Raw genomic sequence first — 14,330 nt, forward strand, 5'->3', positions numbered from 1 at the left:
CGCTCACTCTCCTGCTCCCCAAGCCCTGCTGGAGGCCAGGAGGAGGAGAGCGAAGCTTCAGATCTTGTCTGAGCTTTGTTTCATTCCCTCAACTAAAAAGAAAAGAAAGAAAGAATTAGCTCCTTGGATTTCTCCTTTGGCAGGAGGATCCTCGCAGGGGAAATAATCAGGAACTTGAATGTCTCCTTCTCTGCCCTGTCCCCTTCTAGAGCCCGGGGGCTCCTGGTGGTCTTTTGGTGTTTCTGTGGATACACAAGCAGAGAGAGCACTGGTGTCCCGGGATGGTTTGTGCTCTCCCTGTGCCTTGTGTTTTGGAGATGGAAGAGAAAGCTTAAGAGTTTCATGGATAACATTGCTGTGGCATTGATTTTTTGCTGGTGAGAATTCTTCAGCAGTCCCAGTCGTCACCCAGAGCCATTTTTAGGTGTTTTTGGCTTGGAAGTTTACTTATTCTTGCTTCATTCATTCCATATGTTTTTAATTGAGTGGGCTTTGTTTATGGCAGATCCCAGTCTCAGTGCTGGGGAGAGAGATGTGGGGAAGAGAGAGACACAGAGACCCCACCCTCGTGATCAGTGCGGGGGAGGGGGAAGGGGGGAAGGAGGAGACCTCTGATTTAGGAGTCGGTGGTCTTGAAACTTGGCTGTTAAATTTCCACCCATTGTCCCCTGGTACAGACAAATAGCCCCTGGTGGAGTTCTGGTCATCCTTTGTGTTTCTCTTTAACCTGCATCTCACTTAGAATTGCATCCAGGGTCCTGTTTATGGTGAGAATTGTCACCTGTTTGGTTGTACAGAAGCTACCGTGTAGCCTAGACTCACCTACAACTCTTCCTGCTGCCCCTAGGAAATACAGAATCTAGACCAAAGAGCTTTTCGGTCTGTCTGTACTTTTTCCAAGAGAAGGACTTTCACTCTTAAAATAGACTCTTGCATTTCTTTTTCCTGTTGAACAAGTGTGTTGTCTAGTTATCTGTTTGTGGTGCTCAGGTCAGTTTTTGGCAGGGAGTACACCTTGAGCCCTGAAGCCTGCCTTCCTTAGGGTATGGATTCAGTTTATTTCCATTATCTGCTTAATCAGGAACCTGCGTGGTGGTGCCTAGACGGCTTTTCACCTCAGTCCCTGTTTGCCGTATGGAGGTTGTTGTTAACAACTATCCTCTCCCTCATACTCTTCTTGTCAGACGTAACTGTTGAATAGTTGATGAGAATCTACTTTTATGATACAATTCTTTGTGGAGTGGAAGTCCACGCAGTCATCGACAAAGCATCTGAACAGTTGTAAAATGTTCACTTTGCGGCGTTTTCGCATTCCTAATGCTGGATGTCCTTTTAAAGGTTAGTGATGGTTTTCGTAGTGACTCTTAGCATCAGCTCTGTTTCCCTCATGGTAGTTTCCTTTTTTCTACTAAGAACAGTTTTATCTTTTGTTTTAGAGGGAGAGTCAGCTTTCAGTATATGCAGTAAGTTTGCCGTCACTGGTTACTAGGAAAAGAAGATTTGGGAGATTTCACTGCTGTATCCGGATTTGCTTAATTAACACAGTTTGTTTCTGAGTTTGGGAAGACCGACACTGCCGTCTGAAGTTGGAATAATGATTTGTGCTGTCACTAATCCAGCCTCCCTTGATGAAATGGCTGAACAGGCAGCGGTGGTCCTCAATTGTGTCAGACCAGTAAGTAATCACCACTTCTTTGTATTGGAACAAGGAATCTATTCATGTCTAGCAGAATGTGGTAGTTCCTGTTCCAGAGAAGCATAAGGGCAGGGGGCAGAAGACCTGATTCAGGGCCTTAACTTCATATGGGACGTGTTTCCTTCTCATAAGGAGCAAATGGATATAACCAAAGTCTCCTGAGAGAGAGACTCCGGGGGTGTGCTGGTTGAATTTAATGGTGACAGCAGTAATGGCCAAACTTTGTTTTTTTTGTACTGCATGCCCCTTAAGTAAAACAGTTTGACCCTGTACCCCGAATATACTTTTTATTTGTCTTTACATTACATTTGGGATTACTGTTCCAGGACAGATGTTAAGTACATGTACAAAGAACGAGATTCAAAAAGGATCCATTCCTTGATTGAGTGTTTATTGGTTGTTATACCCATATGGCAATAGTCTGGAGACGTCATGGGAATAAAACAAAATCACTCGTGGAGCTTTCTGTCTGTTGAGGGAGACCAATAAGGTTATGACAGTTGGTAAATGACCAGTGCTCTGAACTCTAGAACAGGGAGAGCAGATAAGGAGATGGGCACATCAGTCTCTTGTGAGACGGGTGGTGTGGGAAGGTCTGTGTGAAGTCCTGAGTTTATACCGGGAGCCACAGATAAGGCAGCCTCACCGGTCAGCAGATCTGGAGATAGAGGTTGAAAGTCCTCGGGAGATCTGTTGGAGTTGCAATGGAGGGAGTAGGTAAGAATTTTCAGGGAGAAGGGTGGGCAGCAGCTGTGGGGGCAGTTGTCCACGTCAGAATCCCCTGTGAGGCTCCTGAGACACAGGTGTCTGGAGTCTCCCCCAGACAAGGTTTGGCTGGAGGGGGTTAGGGTGGGACTGAGTAACTGGCATGTTTAACAAGCGGCCCAGGTGATTCGAACCCAGTGGACGCCTGACCAGCCTGAGACATTTGGAGGTAGAATAGCCAAGAGGAAGGCCAAAATCTCTAAATGCGTTTCAGACGGTGAGGTGTCAAAATCACCCGATCTGATCCATTGAGTCCACAAGGAAAATAGAGCTTTGGCTGGTCTTCATTTTAATCTCAACTGTATTTCCATTTTATATGTGTTTAACCTGTGTGTCGTATCAGTAGAGTCGTTCATGTAAGTGATTTGTAAACCGATTCACATGGCTGGTAGATGAGGGAGTTAGGATGTGGACTTGGGTCTTACTGCCTGAAAGCCCTTGTTTGTTCCTTGGCACTGCATTGCTTCAGCAGTTTGACGTGGTTGGTCGAGGAGGGCCCAGAACCGAAACACATCTGCTCTTCTTGAGGAGGAGGAGGAGGCGGCTATGGAGTCAGGTGGAGAGGAGGCTGTTTGGCCTCCTGGAAAGGGTCCTTGCAGTGCCCTTTCTTTTCTTTGCAGTGTCCCTGTACTTGTTTTTTTTTTTGCTTTTTTGTTTTGGGCTGCCCCTGCATGTGGAAGTTCCCAGACCAGGGGTGGAATCAGAGTTGCAGCTGCCGGCACAGCAACGCTGGATCCTTAACCCACTGAGCAAGGTCAGGGATCGAACCCACAACCTCATGGCTCCCAGTCGGATTTGTTAACCACGAGCTAGGACAGGAACTCCCCTTTTAGCTGTTTCTTTTGAAGGCGAGAGGAAACGGATGATCTCCTTTCTCCATCTTATGCTTTGAGGAGTGAGAGAAGCAGAGGAGTTTGTGCTACTCCTTACCCTGCCCTCACAAAGGGAAAAAATGCCTCCTGCTTCCTTTGAAATGGGACCGACTCTCATATGTTAACTATTATATAGTGACTTTTTATTTCTAATAACGTGAGTTTGAGCAAGAAATAACTTGGGAGATTCAAAATCGATTATGATACATACTGGAGTTCCCATTGTGGCTCAGCGGGTTAAGGACCCGCCTAGTATCCCTAAGAATGTGTGTTCCATCCATCCTTGGCCTCGTTCAGTGGGTTAAGGATCTGGGGTTGCCGCAAGGCACGGTGTAAGTTGTGGATGTGACTCAGATCTGGGTGGCTGTGGTGTAGGCTGGCAGCTGCAGTTCCCCCCCCCCCCAAAAAAAAATAATATAGACTCAAAATATCTACTCCGGCCAGTATTAAACGTATCCCCTCCAAGCCTTCCCTGGTCCGGTTTTTCTTTATTTTGGCAGGTAGTGCATTCGTTGTCGGTCTCAGGAAGTCCAGTGATTTCTGTCTTTGAAGTACGTCTCATCCTTAGTCCAGCCTTCGCCTTCCTTCATCTCTTACCTGCCGGGAGTTTGGGTTTCCAGTACCACAGGTCGAGTGATGTGTCTGCTGTAATCTTCGACCGCCATCCCTTTGAAAATCCTCCAGGAGGACCCAGTCCTGCCGAAAAGATCACGTTCAATCTTGAGAGCGTGATACACAGGGTTGTTCCGGATCTGGCCCACGTGTTTCTTTCCAGACCCCTTCCTTACCGCTCCCCGCTGGGCTGCTCTCTGGTTCGGGTATCCGGACCAGCCCACCCCTCTCTTTTTTGCACTTTTACATACAGTTTTTCCTTTATTTGGATTTTCTTTTCCCTGGCAAATCCTACTGTTCTTCCGAATTCAACTCCCATCATCTCTTCTCTAAAACTTTGGTGTGTTTTCAGTTGGAGGTAAGCACACATTCCTCTGTCGTTCCGTCATGTCTGTATTTATACTGTGAGGGTCAGTGTATTGCAGTTCTTTTCCCATTTTTTGAGATTAGGCTGCTTTCTTAATATTTGATAGCTGAATAACCAAGACTGGGCTTCCAAAATTCAGTGATATTCTTTCTCTTGCTAAGGAAGAGGAAACTGTTGTTGTTTTTTTTTTAATTCCCTCAGTACCGGTTTTATGGAGAACCTGTCGTAAGAGCATGTATTGAAAATGGAGCTAGCTGTACTGACATCTGTGGAGAACCTCAGGTATGTAAAATGAAACGGAAAGAACAGAATTAACAGTGTGTCTTTCTGTTCCAGTGAAAAATATTTAGTGCAGTTTTGCAGATATATTTTAGTAGGTGATGGCTCCTCCTTAGCATTTAGAGGTGGAATTTCATTGAAAGCATGGTGGTGTGATTTTAGCTTCAGTTTTCTTTCCTCCAACCACATTTAGTTCAAGTCCTTTGTGTATAGAATGTGTTGGTGTTTATAGCCACTGCATAGTGTAAACAGAATTCATGAAAATCAAACTTGCTCAGAGTCATGCAACTTGTAAATAGAAAAAGGAGGACTTGAATTGAGGTTTGCCTGCCTGCCGGAAGTGCAGTGTTCATAAGCCCTGAGCTACGCTGCCTGCTTTATAAGTGTAACCACATATGTCCCTAAAATCTCTCCTGACTCCCCTCATCAGTGTGCCATTAGAAGGTATGTTTAGAGCTTATCAGTTGGTGATGTATATTGGAAAGTGTAGGAACATGTAAATCACCAAGACTGATACAAGAAGAGGAAGGAAACATGAAGCAAAGCAGGAAATGGTTTCTATCTTATTTAAACTCTTCAAGAGGAAAGAAAATGGTGAAAAGCTTCTAAGTGATAAAGTCCTATGAAAGCGATACCAAAACCTAATAATGATCTAGACTATATATTAATGAGAAAGTCAAATAGAACCCAATTTAAAAATGGGCCAAAGATGGAGTTCCTGTCGTGGCTCAGTGGCTAACGAATCCGACTAGGAACCATGAGGTTGCGGGTTCGATCCCTGGCCTTGCTCAGTGGGTTAAGGATCTGGCCGGCATTGCTGTGAGCTATGGTGTAGGTTGCAGACGTGGCTCGGATCTCGCGTTGCTGTGGCTCTGGTGTAGGTCGGTGGCTACAGCTCCGATTCGACCCCTAGCCTGGGAACCTCCATATGCCATGGGAGCGGCCCAAAAAATGGCAAAACAAACAAACAAAGAAAAAAACCCCAAAAAAGGGCCAAAGAGATGAATAGAGGCTCATCTCCTGTGTGGAATAATTCCAAATAATTCACGTAGCTGCTGTGCCTTTGAGGAGGAAGACCGCAACCTCTGCCTCTTACCCTCTTACGTGTGGGCTGTGAGTGGTCCCTTCCTTCCAGTGTGTATAGTAGGGGAAGGAGTGGGATGGGAGCACTGGGTTGGACACTCTCAGCCTGGTGTTCAGGATCAGCATCCACAGTGATAAATCATGTTGAGTATAGACTCTGTTTTTTTAATTGAAATATAGTTGATTTTTAATATTGTGTTCATCTCCGATGTAGAGCAGAGTGGTTCACTTACATACATATGTATATTCCAGATTTATTTCCATTATACGTTATTACAAGCTATTGAATATAATTCCCTCTGCTATGTAGTAAATCCTTGTTGTTGATCTATCTTTTTTTTTTTTTTTGTCTTTTTATGGCTGCACCCAAGGTATATGGAGGTTCCCAGGTGAGGGGTCCGATCGGACCTGTAGCCGTCAGCCTACACCAGAGCCACAGCAACACGGGATCCGAGCCACGTCTGCGACCTACACCATAGCTCACAGCAACGCTGGATCCTTAACCCACTGAGCGAGGCCAGGGATCAAACCCACCAACTCATGGTTCCTAGTTGGATTTGTTTCCGCTTCAACACCACGGAACCCCAGTCATGTCTGTCTGTTAATGCCATACTCTTTGGGGAACCGTAAGTTTATTTTCTGTCTGTGAGATAGACTGTACTCTTGATAGGACATCATGAAATGACACTTTACGGCTGTGTGTGGTCTTCTTCCCCCGAACCTGTAAGCCTAGCATAGTCATGAGGAAATCACAAGATAGATCCCAGTGGAGGGCCGTTCTGCAAGTGCCTGACCCACACTGTGAAGGCCATCAAACATCAGGCAAGTCTGAGATGCCTTCACTGCCGGAAGAAGCCAACAGAGACCTGACAATGTAATGTGGTGTCCTGTATGGGGTCCTGGGACAGAAAAGGGACATTAGTTAGAATCAAAAGAAAGCCAAAGTGTGAGCTGTAGTTGATCCGAATGTAGCAATATTCATTAATTGTAATGAATATTAATGTAAAAGATCTAATGAGAGGGTTAACTGAGTGGGGGTACCTAGGAACTCTCTACCACTCAATTTTTCTGCAAATCTAAAAGTTCTTTAAAAAAGCAATTTTTTTAAAACTAGGCAAAACCTTTGAGAAGGTCTCGTTCACCTCTTGGACCCCTTCCTTTCCTCCCACTCGATTTTGTGTGCATGGAGGAGGTCTCTAATGATGTGCAACTGGATCCTGGGATGTGGGGTAACTTTGGTTGCATGATTCATATTTTAATAAATATTGTTTTCCATGTAAAAGTCATTCTAAAAAATGAATTAAGTCAGATCAGCGTTTCTTCTTCACCACCTGGAACATGGTAGGTCTGTTTGCTGAATAACTGTCAAATATTCTGACAGTTAATGTTTTGCCACAGTGTCATTTTGGTTAGCAATTTCAAAGTTTAATTGCATTGTTTGTAAAGGTAAATCATCATATTGGTCTGGATGTTTTGGTGTCACTCTGATTCAGAGCTATTGTCTTGACTCTTTCATTTCTAGAACTAATGTATTGAAAGTATCACAAGAAAGCTGCAGAAAAAGGGGTTTATATCATTGGAAGTGGTGACTTTGACTCCATTCCAGCAGATCTGGGAGTAATATATACCAGAAATAAAATGAATGGTAATTATTGACCAATAAGCAATCATGCAGTTTAAAATAGGCTTCATGTCTGCTTGGGAAAAGAAACAAAACTGTTAAGTGGGAAACAAGCTTGTTTTCACTATCACTGTCCTTGTTAGAAAATGCTATTCACACTATTGTTTTGGAAGTATGGATAGTGTTATAAGTGTTTTAAGTCAGGATGATCCATTGTTTGAATTTGGTTGCAGTTATAGCTATAAAATTTCTGGAAAAAAAATTGGCAGGCATTATAAACCCAAACTTGCTTTGTTTAGGAATTAATACATCCTAAAGTATAATTTATAGAGATACTTTATTTTATTTTTTTTTACAGGTTTTTTTTTTAATTTTATTTTAATTTTGCTTTTTTTTTTTTTTTTTTTTTGCTTTTTAGGGCCGCACCCACAGCACATGGAAGTTGCCAGGCTAAGGGTTGAATCAGAGCTGCAGCTGCTGGCTACACCACAGCCACAGAAATGCTGGATCCGAGCTGTGTCTCTGACCTACACAGCAGCCATGGCAACACCAGATCCTTAACCCACTGAGTGAGTCCAGGAATAGAACCTGTGTCCTCATAGATACTAGTCACATTCATTGCTCCTGAGCCACAACAGGCACTCCTTGTGTTAGCATTTTTGACTCAGAAAAATGAGTGGATTTTTAGGGTCTTTGTTAACAAGATGGGACATCAGCTGGCAAACTTTTTCTAGACATGCCAAGAAAGATGCCCTTGAATATTAGTATGAAGTCCTGAAATTCTGTGTTCCAGCCTTAGGGTTTTGAATTTAGGTAGTAATAACAAGGACTGTTTGTTACTATACACATAACGATTTTGTATACTGTCTTAAAATGATGTAACAATGCACTCCTTCCTCCAGCATGATGTAAACTTCCTCCAAAGCACATGGCTTAGGGAGCACAGGACTAGTTAGATTTCAGACCCACTCACCTCCTTAGCCAGCCAACTCTTTTTAGGGCACCACTGTGCAATGCACCTGTGCAGCAAGATGTGGTGGCCTGAGAGGTATCATGTGTGTGATAATCCCAAGTCATACATAAACCTTATAGCATCTGGGAGGTGATCTTATCACCTTTAACCAGTAAACAATGACCCCCCCTATACTCCTCCTCTCAGCCCATGGTAATCTCTATTCTCCTTTCTGTCTCTATGAATTTTCTAATTCTAGCTACCTCATGTAAATGGAATCATGTTATTTATCCTTTTTGGCCTACTTCATCTAGTGTAGTGTTTTCACAGTTCAAATATGTTGTAGCATGTATGAGAATTTCATTTCTTCTTGGGGTTGTTGTTGTTGAGTTATAGGAGTTTTTCAATAGTCTAGATATTATTCCTTATCAGATACATGATTTGCAAATATTTTCTCCTATTTTATAAGTTTCCTTTCACTGTCGATAGTGTCCTTTATATGCAGAAGTTTTAAAGTTTTGACGCATCCCAATTTATGTGTTTTTCTTCTGTTGCTTCTATAGCTAATTCTAATATATGAATTAAAGGTGATGTTCACCTACCACATGTCCATTCTTTGGTTAGTATAGAAAGGATCTTGTAGGAAGAGTAAGAGTTCCACATCACGGAGAGCTGGCACCAGGGCTCTTGTGATTGATTACTTCCAGTGTATAGCAGTGCCTTGGGTTTTTTTTTTTTTCTCTTTTTCATCTTTCTTTTTTTATAATTTATTTTTTTCCCCACTGTACAGCAAGGGGACCAAGTTATCCTTACATGTATACATTTTTTTTCCCCTACCCTTTGTTCTGTTGCAATATGAGTATCTAGACATAGTTCTCAATGCTACTCAGCAGGATCTATGGAGATACTTTAATTAGAAGGTGTTAATCTTTTTAAGCCACAGAGCTAGAAAGTATTGCACAAAGTTTTTTATATCATTTTTATTTGCTCTGTAAATTGGAGACCATAAGAATGAACAAAATCACTGCTATTGTAAAACAATAAAAGTTCCTAATCTTATACATATATAAAAAGTGTCCAAGAGTTCCTACTGTGGGGCAGCAGGATGCAGGTTCAGTCCCTGGCCCGGAACAGTGGGTTAAAGGATCTGGTGTTGCTGCAGCTGCTGCATAGGTCGCAGCTGTGCCTTGGATCTGATCCCTGGCCCAGGAACTCCATGTGCTGTGGGCTGGCCCCAAAAGAAAAAACAAATAGTGTCCATTTAGAAAATGACTTGGGATTTCTTCCGTGGTGCTTGGGTGAAGGATCTGCATTGTCACTGCAGCAGCTCGGCTCACTGCTGTGGTGCAGGTTCAGTCCCTGGCCAAGGAGTGTTGCAAATGCAGCTAAAAAACAAACAACCCTAAGACAAAAAAAAAAAAAAAGAGGAGTTCCCATCGTGGCTCAGTGGTTAGCGAATCCGACTAGGAACCATGAGGTTGCGGGTTTGGTCCCTGGCCTTGCTCAGTAGGTTAAAGATCCAGCGTTGCCGTGAGCTGTGGTGTAGGTGGCAGATGTGGCTCGGATCCCACGTTGCTGTGGCTCTGGTGTAGGCCAGTGGCTACAGCTCTGATTTGACCCCTAGCCTGGGAAACTCCATATGCCTCAGGAGCGCCTCAAGAAATGGCAAGAAGACAAAAAAACAAAACAAAACAAAAAAACAACAACCCTACCCCCCTCCCCCCGGAAAACGAAAGAAGAGTGAAAAAAGAAAATGACCTGAAACAAATACAGTTCTGTATACACCATCATAGAGCTTCAAAAGATGGAATGTGTTCCAGTTTATATTAAAAAGGTAATTCTGAAACCAAAGTTCAGGAAGGTTAACAACATGTGCTCACACCCCCCCACACACATATACTCAGTCACACCCACAGGCAAAATAGAAAAGTATAAATCAGTCTTGCTTGTGAAGCTAGTAGCAAAAAGAGAATGCTAAGTAGAGTTTTAATAAATATCCAATGGCATTTTGAAGGAATAATATATGAACACCAAGGTTTATTAGGAAGTTATGTAATCATCACTTTAGAACCTCAAAGGCACAAATTAATGCCATTTCAATAAATGATTTGAAAATTCATGCCATTTACTGATTTTAGATTTTCAGAAACTGAGGAATAGCATACTGTGTTAACACAATGAGCATCAAAAAGCAGTAGCCAACCTCATACATAATGATGAAATGCTAGAACCATTTCCAGTGAGAAGAAGGCTGTGAATTGAACATCTTAAAATATTTATTTAGTCCTCTCATCCATGGATCTGGAATTTTCCATTTATTAATCTATTAAAAATCTCTACTTACACAGTTTAGAATTTTTTTCATGGTGGCCCTCACATGTTTTTTATTGAAGTTATTCTTAAATATTTAATAGTTTTTATGTTGAATAAGAGATCCTGTTCTATTTTTAAGGGAGAAATATTTAAGATTTCCTTTTATTTATTTTAAAAGATCCTTTTCTGCGTTTTAGGGCCACACCTGCAGCATATGGAGGTTCCCAGGCTAGGGGTCTAATCGGAGCTGTAGCCACCGGCCTCCACCACAGCCACAGCAATGACAGATCCGAGCTGCGTCTGCGACCTACACCACAGCTCAAGGCAACGCTGGATCCTTAACCCACTGAGCAAGGCCAGGGATTGAACCTGCATGCTCATGGATCCTAATCGAATTCGTTTCCACTGAGCCACAGTGGGAACTCCTAAGACTTGTTTTAAAGATTTTTTTTAACGTACTAAAACGTAAGAGCGTTTTAACAAATACTTCATCTCGTATTTGATGCGGGTGGTTCACATTTTATACACACTGCTTTAGGTGGGGGATGTTCATTCTGTATGCAGGGTCAGATCACAGAGCCATATATCCAGGCCACATTCTCTTCCCAACCCTCAGAATCATCTCCAGTAAGTTAGACTCTAATGCTGTAGTCTTGGCTTTTGTCAGTGCTGGACAAGGGATGTTTATGTGGCTTCAGTTCTTTTCTGCTTTAACGTTGTTGTTAATGACATGATCACTAGTTTCCTTACTCAGGGTCGCCTTTCTAAGGCCCCCCCCCCTTTAATTTTCTGTTGGAATTAAAACTCGGTTGGAGTTCCTCTTGTGGCGCAGTGGAAACAAATCCGACTAGGAACCATGAGGTTGCAGGTTCAATCCTTGGCCTCACTCAGTGGTTTGAGGATCCAGTGTTGCCATGAACTGTGGTAGGTCGAAGACGCAGCTTGGATCTGGCATTGCTGTGGCTGTGGTGTAGACTAGCAGGCAGCTGTAGCTCCAATTCGACCCCTAGCTTGGGATTGTCCATGTGCCGCAAGTGTGGCCCAAAAAAAGAAAAAAAGAAAAAGAAAAACTAGGAATACTGCCTTCTAAGAAATTGATATATTTTATCAGATTTTGAGAATTAGCTAACCCTTTATGTTTTTCTTTTGTTTTCCTGCTCTTAGTAAGCTCAAAGACTAGTTAAATACTTAACGACTACACATATATACTAGTCCTCATGGTTCATATCACTGATTTCTCCCCTTTTTTCTGGCCTTGGTTTTCTGTTTTTATGTTTTACTCATTATAATTTTATTTAAACAGCTCTATTCTAAGTATTTCATTTGCCAGCACAAAGGTGCACTTTGGTACATCTGTACATCCATTATAAATCACTATCAGTGAGTCTTCTTGAAAGCTCTCAGATTGGAAAATAGAGTAATTGCCATAGATGCAGTTTTGAGAACTGATAGCCTTGTAAAATAAATGAACTGGAATTCTTGCATTATTGAAAGAGATTCTTAGCCTTGTCAGTTTGAATCCTAGAAAAGATTTTGTCAGTGGCAGGTAGTCTTTTTCTGGCTTTAGCTGCTGCTTAAGTCTATTTACAATAACCTAATAGTACTGTTACACAGAGATTTTTCTGATTCTATCAGCTGTAGCCTTAACAAAAATGTTCCCTAAATGAATAGGAATAGCTTATTATTTTTCCAGTTGAACAGATTTTTATTTGATTTGACTTTTACTGTTTCCCTCCTCTTTTAGGTACACTGACTGCTGTGGAAAGTTTTCTGACTCTACATTCAGGACCTGAGGTTAGTTTTTGTTTGTCACATGTTTTCTACATTAATTTTTTTTTGTCTTTTTTTTTTTGTGCCTTTCTTGGGCTGCTCCCGAGGCATATGGAGGTTCCCAGGCTAGGGGTCTCATCAGAGCTGTAGCCACCGGCCTACGCCAGAGCCACAGCAACGCAGGATCCGAGCCGCGTCTGCAACCAACACCACAACTCACGGCAACTCCGGATCTTTTAACCCACTGAGCAAGGCCGGGGATCGAATCCGCAACCTCATGGTTCCTAGTCAGATTCGCTAACCACTGCGCCACGACGGGAACTCCCTACATTAATATTTAAAACATTTTGGAAATAACAGATGCTTGGTAAAGAAAAGTTTAAATTAAGGATTTCCCGTCGTGACATAGAGGAAACGAATCTGACTAGGAACCATGAGGTTGCAGGTTCAATCCTTGGCCTTGCACGGTGGGTTAAGGATCCGGCATTGCCATGAGCTGTGATGTAGGTCGCAGATGTAGCTCAGATCTGGTGGTACTGTGGCTGTGGTATAGGCCAGCAGCTACAGCTCTGATTAGACCCCTAGCCTGGGAACCTCCATGTGCTGTGGGTGTGGCCCTAAAAAGAAGAAAAGACAGGGGAAAAAGTTTCTATTAATTAAATTGTACATATAGTTGTAATTTTTAGCGTATGAAAGTCACTGTTTAATTTTTTTTAATTTTTAAATTATAGTTGATTTAGAATGTCCTTGCAATTTTTGCTGTACAGCAAAGTGACCCAGTCATATATAATATACACATTCCTTTTCTTACATTCTCCTCCATCATGTGCCATCACCAGTAATTAGATATCGTTCCCTGTGCTATACAGTGGGATCTCATTGCTTGGTCACTCCAAATGCAACAGTTTGCATCTGCTAACCCCAAACGCCCAGTCCATCCCATTCCCTCCCCCTCGGCAACCACAAGTCTGTTCTCCAAGTGCATGAGTTTGTTTCTTTTCTGTGGAAAGGTTCATTTGTGCCGTATGTTAGATTCCAGATATAAGTGATATCATATGGTATTTGTCTTTATCTTTCTGACTTACTTCACTTAGTGTGAGAGTCTCTGGTTCTATCAATGTTGCTGCAAATGGCATTCTTTTGTTCTTTTGTATGGCTGAGTAGGATTCCATTGTGTGTATGTACCACATTCCCAATCCATTCATCTGTCGATGGACATTTAGGTTGTTTCCATGTCTTGGCTATTGTGAATAGTGCTGCAGTGAACACACGGATGCGTGTGTGGGTTTTTTTTTTGTGTGTGTGTGTGTGTGTGTCTTTTTCTAGGGCCACACCTGTGGCATATGGAGGTTCCCAGGCTTGGGGTCCAATCGGAGCTGTAGCTGCCGGCCTATGCCACAGCCACAGCAATTCAGGATCCAAGCTGCATCTGAGACCTACACCACAGCTCCTGGCAATGCCAGATCCTTAACCCACTGAGCGAGGCCATGGATCGAACCTGCAACCTCATGGTTCCTAGTCAGATTCATTAACCACTGAGCCATGATGGGAACTCTGCATGTATCTTTTTCAATGAAAGTTTTGTCTTGATATCTGCTGAGGAATGGGACTTCTGGATCATATGGCAGTTCTAGATTTGTTTTCTGATGTACCTTCCATACTGTTTTCCATAGTGGTTGTACAAATTTACTTTCCCACCAGCAGGGTGGGAGGGTTTCCTTTTCTCTACACCCTCTCCAGCATTTGTTATTTGTAGACTTATTAATGATAGACATTCTGACTGGTGTGAAGTGGTACCTCATTGTAGCTCCCTTTCCCCCTCCATTGTAGTTTTGATCTGCATTTCTCTAATATGTAGTGATGTGGAGCATTTTTTCTTGTGCCTGTTGGCCGTCCATACGTCTTCTTCAGAGAAATGTCTGTTCAGGTCTTCTGCCCATTTTTCAGTTGGGTTGTTTGGGTTTTTTTGGCTGTTGAGTTATATGAATAGTTTGTATATT

The 14,330-nt window shown here is 42.6% G+C and overlaps 1 long non-coding RNA gene across 3 annotated transcripts in view; it reads left to right on the plus strand.

Moving 5' to 3' along the window:
• The first annotated feature begins 1,247 nt into the window (after positions 1 to 1,247).
• Positions 1,248 to 14,330, plus strand: part of LOC125113062 (uncharacterized) — a 37,703-nt gene continuing 24,620 nt past the window's right edge. For all 3 annotated transcript variants that reach the window (XR_007131321.1, XR_007131322.1, XR_007131323.1), the window contains exons 1-5: positions 1,248 to 1,338; positions 1,437 to 1,463; positions 1,567 to 1,675; positions 7,197 to 7,319; positions 12,305 to 12,354. This is a non-coding gene — a long non-coding RNA (uncharacterized LOC125113062). The remainder of the gene's footprint in view (positions 1,339 to 1,436; positions 1,464 to 1,566; positions 1,676 to 7,196; positions 7,320 to 12,304; positions 12,355 to 14,330) is intronic.

This window comes from Phacochoerus africanus, chromosome 12 (genome assembly GCF_016906955.1).
Source record: "Phacochoerus africanus isolate WHEZ1 chromosome 12, ROS_Pafr_v1, whole genome shotgun sequence".
NCBI lineage: Eukaryota > Metazoa > Chordata > Mammalia > Artiodactyla > Suidae > Phacochoerus > Phacochoerus africanus.